The sequence below is a fragment of the Scyliorhinus torazame genome, chromosome 4 (assembly GCF_047496885.1).
Source record: "Scyliorhinus torazame isolate Kashiwa2021f chromosome 4, sScyTor2.1, whole genome shotgun sequence".
Taxonomy (NCBI): Eukaryota; Metazoa; Chordata; class Chondrichthyes; order Carcharhiniformes; family Scyliorhinidae; genus Scyliorhinus; species Scyliorhinus torazame.
Window position 1 is genome coordinate 56,095,700 of NC_092710.1, and position 9,212 is coordinate 56,104,911.

The 9,212-nt window shown below is 45.1% G+C and overlaps 3 non-coding genes across 3 annotated transcripts; all 3 read left to right on the forward strand.

Annotated features, from left to right (window-relative positions):
- The first annotated feature begins 1,904 nt into the window (after window positions 1-1,904).
- Window positions 1,905-1,986, forward strand: trnas-aga (transfer RNA serine (anticodon AGA)). Its single transcript has one exon. It is a non-coding gene; the product is annotated as a tRNA-Ser (tRNA).
- A 4,927-nt stretch (window positions 1,987-6,913) lies between these two features.
- On the forward strand, window positions 6,914-6,995 carry trnas-aga (transfer RNA serine (anticodon AGA)). The gene has a single exon. It is a non-coding gene; the product is annotated as a tRNA-Ser (tRNA).
- Window positions 6,996-8,902: 1,907 nt separating this feature from the next.
- On the forward strand, window positions 8,903-8,984 carry trnas-aga (transfer RNA serine (anticodon AGA)). Its single transcript has one exon. It is a non-coding gene; the product is annotated as a tRNA-Ser (tRNA).
- Window positions 8,985-9,212: the final 228 nt, after the last annotated feature.

A 9,212-nucleotide genomic window follows, 5' to 3' on the forward strand; every position in this document is an offset into this window, starting at 1 on the left:
TATGTTCTTTTTCTCATTCAGGTTCAAGTTTCACCACGTTCTTTGGAACGAATGATGTCTGATGCGAAATGGTATCCCGCACTTTGCCAAAAGACAGGTTGATTTTCCCAACAGAGTGCGCTCTATTTGAAAGGTCGGGACGCGGTTCAACATGTGTTATTATTCAGTGATTGGAAAAGTACACAGCGCTTTCTGGATAAGAATTTTTCAATGGAACATACGCTATTAATCAGTGAACGGAGATGTACATTCAGCTTGCTGATGAAGACTGAGGCCATGGGCAAGCGTTATTGACCAGGGACGGGAGAAGTAAAATGCCTGAATCATGCGAGCAACAATTCCAATTTTCGATTTTGTCCAGGGATTGGCTATGGTGAATGCAGAAAAGGTAGTGTTTCGAAACATACCTGTTGGACGTTAACCTGGTGTTGTAAGACATCGTGCTGTGCTCACCACAGTCCAACACCGGCATCTCTAAATCATGGCTATCTCCAAACTAAGACAATGCGAATGCTTTTTGGATAGTGTATATCGCAAATTGATTGCAGATGGTTGAATAAATACTAGAAACTAAGAGGGAACAAGTCAAGACCAGCATGGAGAGAAATAATCCTCACTCACCCGTCAGTCAGGAATGTTGGCTGTCTCCCAAGCACTAGTTCCGGGGTCGCTTACCGAGCATTGCCAATTTAACCTTGTGGCGATCAAATGAGGACTCTCAAGTCGCGAACTTGCTTTGTGACTGTAAAGACGTCCGCGGTTGCAATTCAAATAACCATAGTTTCAAACTCCATCTACCCTCCATTGCACTCAGGTTTCTTCTTTATTGTTAACAATTACTTGCCATTGTGGGTTTGATGGCAGACACGATTTTTTGCATTAAGAGGAGAAAGTGATTGAGGAGTATGTGGAAATGAAACAAAATGGGAACGTCTCGCCGTCCGTGGTTTGGAAGGTATGGAAGGCGGGAGTGAGGGGAGGTCATTTCATTCAAGACAAAGGTAGGTAGCGAGGCGCGGGAGGGAGGGCAGCGTTGATCGGGGAGATGTTGGCGGGCGATGAAATATATCTGATGCACACGGAAGAGGGACATGTAGTGAGGAGGAAGGAGTTGCCGGTGAAGTTTGATCTTCTATCGGAAGAGAGGGCGGTTCAGCAATGGAGGCCCGCAAGGGATTGGCTATGAATATGGCGAGAAAGCCATTGGATTGCTGGCGGGTCATTTCCATCGGCAGGCAACAGCGAGGGAGGTGGGACGGAGTGTTTCTGCATCTGAATGTGAACTGGTTCGTGGATTCAGAAGAATGTTCAGAATATTTTTGTGACATTTGGGCATTTTGGATCTGAAGCCAGGGGAGTATCGAACTGATATTTGATAATACATGTAAAATCCTCTCTTTAGTTGATGCGGAGTGGAAATGTTAACTCCGTTTCTCTCTCCACTGATGATGCCAGACCGGCTGAGTTTTCCCTGAAGTTTCTGTTTTTGTGTGTTGAAATTTAATGGATTTGCTTTAACCCAGATGTTTCTGGACCCTGAGGATAATTCCTGCATTTTCAGAATCCAGCACTAACTCCAGTTTGAATTTTGATTTCTGTCGGTGCATTATCGCCCTGTCAACAAATAATGAAAGAAAATGCACAGAGCCCAACAGCAAATTGCGAATTTAAATTAAATCAAATGACATTTCCTAATTCAACAAAGTGGTGCTATCAAAACTTTCCTATAGCAACCTTAACAAAGCTACTGGTTCATCTCGGGTTTCGATTTCGTCAGGTTCTGAATGAAAGAATATTTATTGCGAACTCAATAATGTTGAGAATTGTATTTTGTGTGTCTGCCTGCTCATACCGAATAAAAAAATACCTTCCGCGTCAAATCACCGAACAGCGTCTGCTCTCGTGAAGTCGTGGCCGAGTGGTTAAGGCGATGGAGTAGAAATCCATTGGGGTTTCCACGCGCAGGTTCGAACCCTGCCGACTACGTATGTTCTTTTTCTCATTCAGGTTCAAGTTTCACCACGTTCTTTGGAACGAATGGTGTCTGATTGGAAATGGTATCCCACACTTTGCAAAAAGACCAGTTGTTTTTCCCAACAGAGTGCGCTCTATTTGAAAAGTCGGGACACAGTTCGACATGTGTTATTATTCAGTGATTGGAAAAGTTCACAACGCTTTCTGGATAAGAATTATACAATGGAACATATGCCATTAAGTAGTGAACGGAGATGGACAGACAGCTTGCTGATGAAGAGTTCGGCCATGGGCAAGCGTTGTTGACTAGGGAGGGGAGAAGTAAAAGCCTGAATCATGCGAGCAACAATTCCAATTTTCAATTTTGTCCAGGGATTGGCGATGGTGAATGCAGAAAAGCTAGTGTTTCGAAACAAACCTGTTGGACGTTGACCTGGTGTTGTAAGATATCGTTCCTGTGCTCACCACAGTCCAACACCGGCATCTCTAAATCATGGCTATCTCCAAACTAAGACAATGTGAATGCTTTTTGGATAGTGTATATCGCAAATTGATTGTAGATGGTTGAATAAATACTAGAAACTAAGAGGGAACAAGCATGGAGAGAAATAATGCTCACTCACCCGTCAGTCAGGAATGTTGGCTGTCTCCCAAGCACTAGATCCGGGTTCGCGAACCGAGCATTGCCAATTTAACCTTGTGGCGATCAAATGAGGACTCTCAAGTCGCGAACGTCCGCGGGTGCAATTCAAATAACCATAGTTTCAAACTCCACCTACCTTCCATTGAACTCAGGTTTCTTCTTTATTGTTAACAATTACTTGCCATTGTGGGTTTGATGGCAGACACGATTTTTTTCATTAAGAGGAGAAAGTGCTTGAGGAGTATGTGGAAATGAACCAAAATGGGAACGTCTCGCCGTCCGTGGTTTGGAAGGTATGGAAGGCGGGAGTGAGGGGAGGTCATTTCATTCAAGACAAAGGTAGGCAACGAGGCGCGGGAGGGAGGGCTGCGTTGATCGGGGAGATGTTGGCGGGCGATGGAATATATCTGATGCACACGGAAGAGGGACATGTCGTGAGGAGGAAGGAGTTAGTGTCACACGGGAGGGTTTAAACTAGTATGGCAGGGGGGTGGGCACGGGAGCAATAGGTCAGAAGGTGAGAGCGTTGAGGGAGAACTAGGGAATATGGACAGTGTGGCTCTGAGGCAGAGCAGACGGGGAGAAGTTGCTGAACACAGCGGGTCTGGTGGCCTGAAGTGCATATGTTTTAATGCAAGGAGCATTACGGGTAAGGCAGATGAACTTAGAGCTTGGATTACTACTTGGAACTATGATGTTGTTGCCATTACAGAGACCTGGTTGAGGGAAGGGCAGGATTGGCAGCTAAACGTTCCAGGATTTAGATGTTTCAGGCGGGATAGAGGGGGATGTAAAAGGGGAGGCGGAGTTGCGCTACTTGTTCAGGAGAGTATCACAGCTATACAGCGAGAGGACACCTCAGAGGGCAGTGAGGCTATATGGGTAGAGATCAGGAATAAGAAGGGTGCAGTCACAATGTTGGGGGTATACTACAGGCCTCCCAACAGCCAGCGGGAGATAGAGGAGCAGATAGGTAGACAGATTTTGGAAAAGAGTAAAAACAACAGGGTTGTGGTGATGGGAGACTTCAACTTCCCCAATATTGACTGGGACTCACTTAGTGCCAGGGGCTTAGACGGGGCAGAGTTTGTAAGGAGCATCCAGGAGGGCTTCTTAAAACAATATGTAAACAGTCCAACTAGGGAAGAGGCGGTACTGGACCTGGTATTGGGGAATGAGCCCGGCCAGGTGGTAGATGTTTCAGTAGGGGAGCATTTCGGTAACAGTGACCACAATTCAGTAAGTTTTAAAGTACTGGTGGACAAGGATAAGAGTGGTCCGAGGATGAATGTGCTAAATTGGGGGAAGGCTAATTATAACAATATTAGGCGGGAACTGAAGAGCATAGATTGGGGGCGGATGTTTGAGGGCAAATCAACATCTGACATGTGGGAGGCTTTCAAGTGTCAGTTGATAGGAATACAGGACAGGCATGTTCCTGTGAGGAAGAAAGACAAATACGGCAATTTTCGGGAACCTTGGATGACGAATGATATTGTAGGCCTCGTCAAAAAGAAAAAGGAGGCATTTGTCAGGGCTAAAAGGCTGGGAACAGACGAAGCCTGTGTGGCATATAAGGAAAGTAGGAAGGAACTTAAGCAGGGAGTCAGGAGGGCTAGAAGGGGTCATGAAAAGTCATTGGCAAATAGGGTTAAGGAAAATCCCAAGGCTTTTTACACTTACATAAAAAGCAAGAGGGTAGCCAGGGAAAGGGTTGGCCCACTGAAGGATAGGCAAGGGAATCTATGTGTGGAGCCAGAGGAAATGGGCGAGGTACTAAATGAATACTTTGCATCAGTATTCACCAAAGAGAAGGAATTGGTAGATGTTGAGTCTGGAGAAGGGGGTGTAGATAGCCTGGGTCACATTGTGATCCAAAAAGACGAGGTGTTGGGTGTCTTAAAAAATATTAAGGTAGATAAGTCCCCAGGGCCGGATGGGATCTACCCCAGAATACTGAAGGAGGCTGGAGAGGAAATTGCTGAGGCCTTGACAGAAATCTTTGGATCCTCGCTGTCTTCAGGGGATGTCCCGGAGGACTGGAGAATAGCCAATGTTGTTCCTCTGTTTAAGAAGGGTGGCAGGGATAATCCCGGGAACTACAGGCCGGTGAGCCTTACTTCAGTGGTAGGGAAATTACTGGAGAGAATTCTTCGAGACAGGATCTACTCCCATTTGGAAGCAAATGGACGTATTAGTGAGAGGCAGCACGGTTTTGTGAAGGGGAGGTCGTGTCTCACTAACTTGATAGAGTTTTTCGAGGAGGTCACTAAGATGATTGATGCAGGTAGGGCAGTAGATGTTGTCTATATGGACTTCAGTAAGGCCTTTGACAAGGTCCCTCATGGTAGACTAGTACAAAAGGTGAAGTCACACGGGATCAGGGGTGAACTGGCAAGGTGGATACAGAACTGGCTAGGCCATAGAAGGCAGAGGGTAGCAATGGAGGGATGCTTTTCTAATTGGAGGGCTGTGACCAGTGGTGTTCCACAGGGATCAGTGCTGGGACCTTTGCTCTTTGTAGTATATATAAATGATTTGGAGGAAAATGTAACTGGTCTGATTAGTAAGTTTGCAGACGACACAAAGGTTGGTGGAATTGCGGATAGCGATGAGGACTGTCTGAGGATACAGCAGGATTTAGATTGTCTGGAGACTTGGGCGGAGAGATGGCAGATGGAGTTTAACCTGGACAAATGTGAGGTAATGCATTTTGGAAGGGCTAATGCAGGTAGGGAATATACAGTGAATGGTAGAACCCTCAAGAGTATTGAAAGTCAAAGAGATCTAGGAGTACAGGTCCACAGATCACTGAAAGGGGCTACACAGGTGGAGAAGGTAGTCAAGAAGGCATACGGCATGCTTGCCTTCATTGGCCGGGGCATTGAGTATAAGAATTGGCAAGTCATGTTGCAGCTGTATAGAACCTTAGTTAGGCCACACTTGGAGTATAGTGTTCAATTCTGGTCGCCACACTACCAGAAGGATGTGGAGGCTTTAGAGAGGGTGCAGAAGAGATTTACCAGAATGTTGCCTGGTATGGAGGGCATAAGCTATGAGGAGCGATTGAATAAACTCGGTTTGTTCTCACTGGAACGAAGGAGGTTGAGGGGCGACCTGATAGAGGTATACAAAATTATGAGGGGCATAGACAGAGTGGATAGTCAGAGGCTTTTCCCCAGGGTAGAGGGGTCAATTACTAGGGGGCATAGGTTTAAGGTGAGAGGGGCAAAGTTTAGAGTAGATGTACGAGGCAAGTTTTTTACGCAGAGGGTAGTGGGTGCCTGGAACTCACTACCGGAGGAGGTAGTGGAGGCAGGGACGATAGGGACATTTAAGGGGCATCTTGACAAATATATGAATAGGATGGGAATAGAAGGATACGGACCCAGGAAGTGTAGAAGATTGTAGTTTAGTCGGGCAGTATGGTCGGCACGGGCTTGGAGGGCCGAAGGGCCTGTTCCTGTGCTGTACATTTCTTTGTTCTTTGTTTGTTTGAGTTGCCGGTGAAGTTTGATCTTCTATCGGAAGAGAGGGCGGTTCAGCAATGGAGTCCCGCAAGGGATTGGCTATGAATATGGTGAGAAAGCCATTGGATTGCTGGCGGGTCATTTCCATCGGCAGGCAACAGCGAGGGAGGTGGGACGGAGTATTTCTGCATCTGAATGTGAACTGGTTCGTGGATTTAGAAGAATGTTGAGAATATTTTTGTGATATTTGGGCATTTTGGATCTGAAGCGCGGGGAGTATCGAACTTATATTTGATAATAAATGTAAAATCCTCCCTTTAGTTGATGCGGAGTGGAAACGTTAACTACGTTTATCTCTCCACTTATGATGCCAGACCGGCTGAGTTTTCCCTGAAGTTTCTGTTTTTGTGAGTTGAAATGTAATGGATTTGCTTTAACCCAGATGTTTCTGGACCCTGAGGATAATTCCTGAATTTTCAGAATCCAGCACTAACTCCAGTTTGTATTGTGATTTCTGTCGGTGCATTATCGCCCTGTCAACAAATACAGAAAGAAAATGCACAGAGTCCAACAGCAAATTGCGAATTTAAATCAAATCAAATGGCATTTCCTAATTCAACAAAGCGGTGCTATCAAAACTTTCCTATAGCAACCTTAACAAAGCTATTGGCTCATCTCGGGTTTGGATTTCGTCAGCTTCTGAATGAAAGAATATTTATTGTGAACTCAATAATGTTCAGAATTGAATGATGTTTTTCTGCCTCCTCCTCCCGAATAAAAAAATACCTTCCGCTTCAAATGACACCGAAGCACCTTTTGAGTTCGTGTAGTCGTGGCCGAGTGGTTAAGGCGATGGACTAGAAATCCATTGGGGTCTCCCCGCGCAGGTTCGAACCCTGCCGACTACGTATGTTCTTTTTCGCATTCAGGTTCAAGTTTCACCACGTTCTTTGGAACGAATGGTGTCTGATGCGAAATGGTATCCCGCACTTTGCAAAAAGACGAGTTGTTTTTCCCAACAGAGTGCGCTCTATTTGAAAAGTCGGGACACAGTTCAACATGTGTTATTATTCAGTGATTGGAAAAGTACACAGCGCTATCTGGATAAGAATTTGACAATGGAACATATACTATTAATTAGTGAACGGAGATGTATATTCAGCTTTCTGATGAAGACTTAGGCCATGGGCAAGCGTTGTTGACCAGGGAGGGGAGAAGTAAAATGCCTGAATCATGCAACAACAATTCCAATTTTCAATTTTTCCAGGGATTGGCTATGGTGAATGCAGAAAAGCTAGTGTTTCGAAACATACCTGTTGGACGTTAACCTGGTGTTGTAAGACATCGTACTGTGCTCACCACAGTCCAACACCGGCATCTCCAAATCATGGCTATCTCAAAACTAAGACAATATGAATGCTTTTTGGATAGTGTATATCGCAAATATATTGTAGATGGCTGAATAAATACTAGAAATTAAGAGGGAACAAGTCAAGACCAGCATGGAGAGAAATAATCCTCACTCACCCGTCAGTCAGGAATATTGGCTGTCTCCCAAGCACTGGATCCGGGTTCTGTTACCGAGCATTGCCAATTTAACCTTAGGGCGATCAAATGAGAACACTAAAGTCTCGAACGTTGCTTTGTGACTCTAAAGACGTCTGTGGGTGCAATTCAAATAACCATAGTTTCAAACTCCACCTACCTTCCATTGAACTCAGGCTTCTTCTTTATTGTTAACAATGACTCGCCATTGTGGCTTTGATGGCAGACCCGATTTTTTGCATTAAGATGGGGAAAGTGATTGAGGAGTATGTGGAAATGAACCAAAATGGGAACGTCTCGCCGTCCGTGGTTTGGAAGGTATGAAAGGCGGGAGTGAGGGGAGGTCATTTCATTCAAGGCAAAGGTAGGTAGCGAGGCGCAGGAGGAAGGGCAGCGTTGATCGGGGCGATGTTGGAGGGCGATGGAATATATCTGACGCAGACGGAAGAGGGACATGTAGTGAGGAGGAAGGAGTTGCCGGTGAAGTTTGATCTTCTGTCGAAAGGAAGGGTGGTTCAGAAATGGAGGCCCGCAAGGGATTGGCTATGAATATGGTGAGAAAGCCATTGGATTGCTGGCGGGTCATTTCCATCGGCAGGCAACAGCGAGGGAGGTGGGAGGGAGTATTTCTGCATCTGAATGTGAACTGGTTCGGGGATTTAGAAGAATGTGCAGAATAATTTTGTGACATTTGGGCATTTTGGATCTGAAGCGAGGGGAGTATCGAACTGATATTTGATAATAAATGTAAAATCCTCTCTTTAGTTGATGCGGAGTGGAAACGTTAACTCCGTTTCTCTCTCCACTGATGATGCCAGACCGGCTGAGTTTTCCCTGAAGTTTCTGTTTTTGTGTTTTGAAATTTAATGGATTTGCTTTAACTCAGATGTTTCTGGGCCCTGAGGATAATTCCTGCATTTTCGGAATCCAGCACTAACTCCAGTTTGTATTGTGATTTCTGTCGGTGCATTATCGCCCTGTCAACAAATACAGAAAGAAAATGCACAGAGTCCAACAGCAAATTGCGAATTTAAATCAAAACAAATGGCATTTCCTAATTCAACAAAGTGGTGCTATGAAAGCTTTCCTATAGCACCCTTAACAAAGCTATTGGCTCATCTCGGGTTTGGATTTCGTCAGTTTCTGAATGAAAGAATATTTATTGTGAACTCAATAATGTTGAGAATTGAATGATGTGTTTCTGCCTACTCCTACCGAATAAAAAAATACCTTCCGCTTCAAATGACACCGAAGCAGCTTTTGAGCTCGTGTAGTCGTGGCCGAGTGGTTAAGGCGATGGACTAGAAATCCATTGGGGTCTCCCCGCGCAAGTTCGAACCCTGCCGACTACGTATGTTCTTTTTCGCATTCATGTTCAATGTTCACCACGTTCTTTGGAACGGATGGTGTCTCTTGGGAAATGGTATCCCACATTTTGCAAAATGACGAGTTGTTTTTCCCAACAGAGTGCGCTCTATTTGAAAAGTCGGGACACGGTTCAACATGTGTTATTATTCCGTGATTGGAAAAGTACACAGCGCTTTCTGGATAAGAATTTTACAATGGAACATATGCTATGA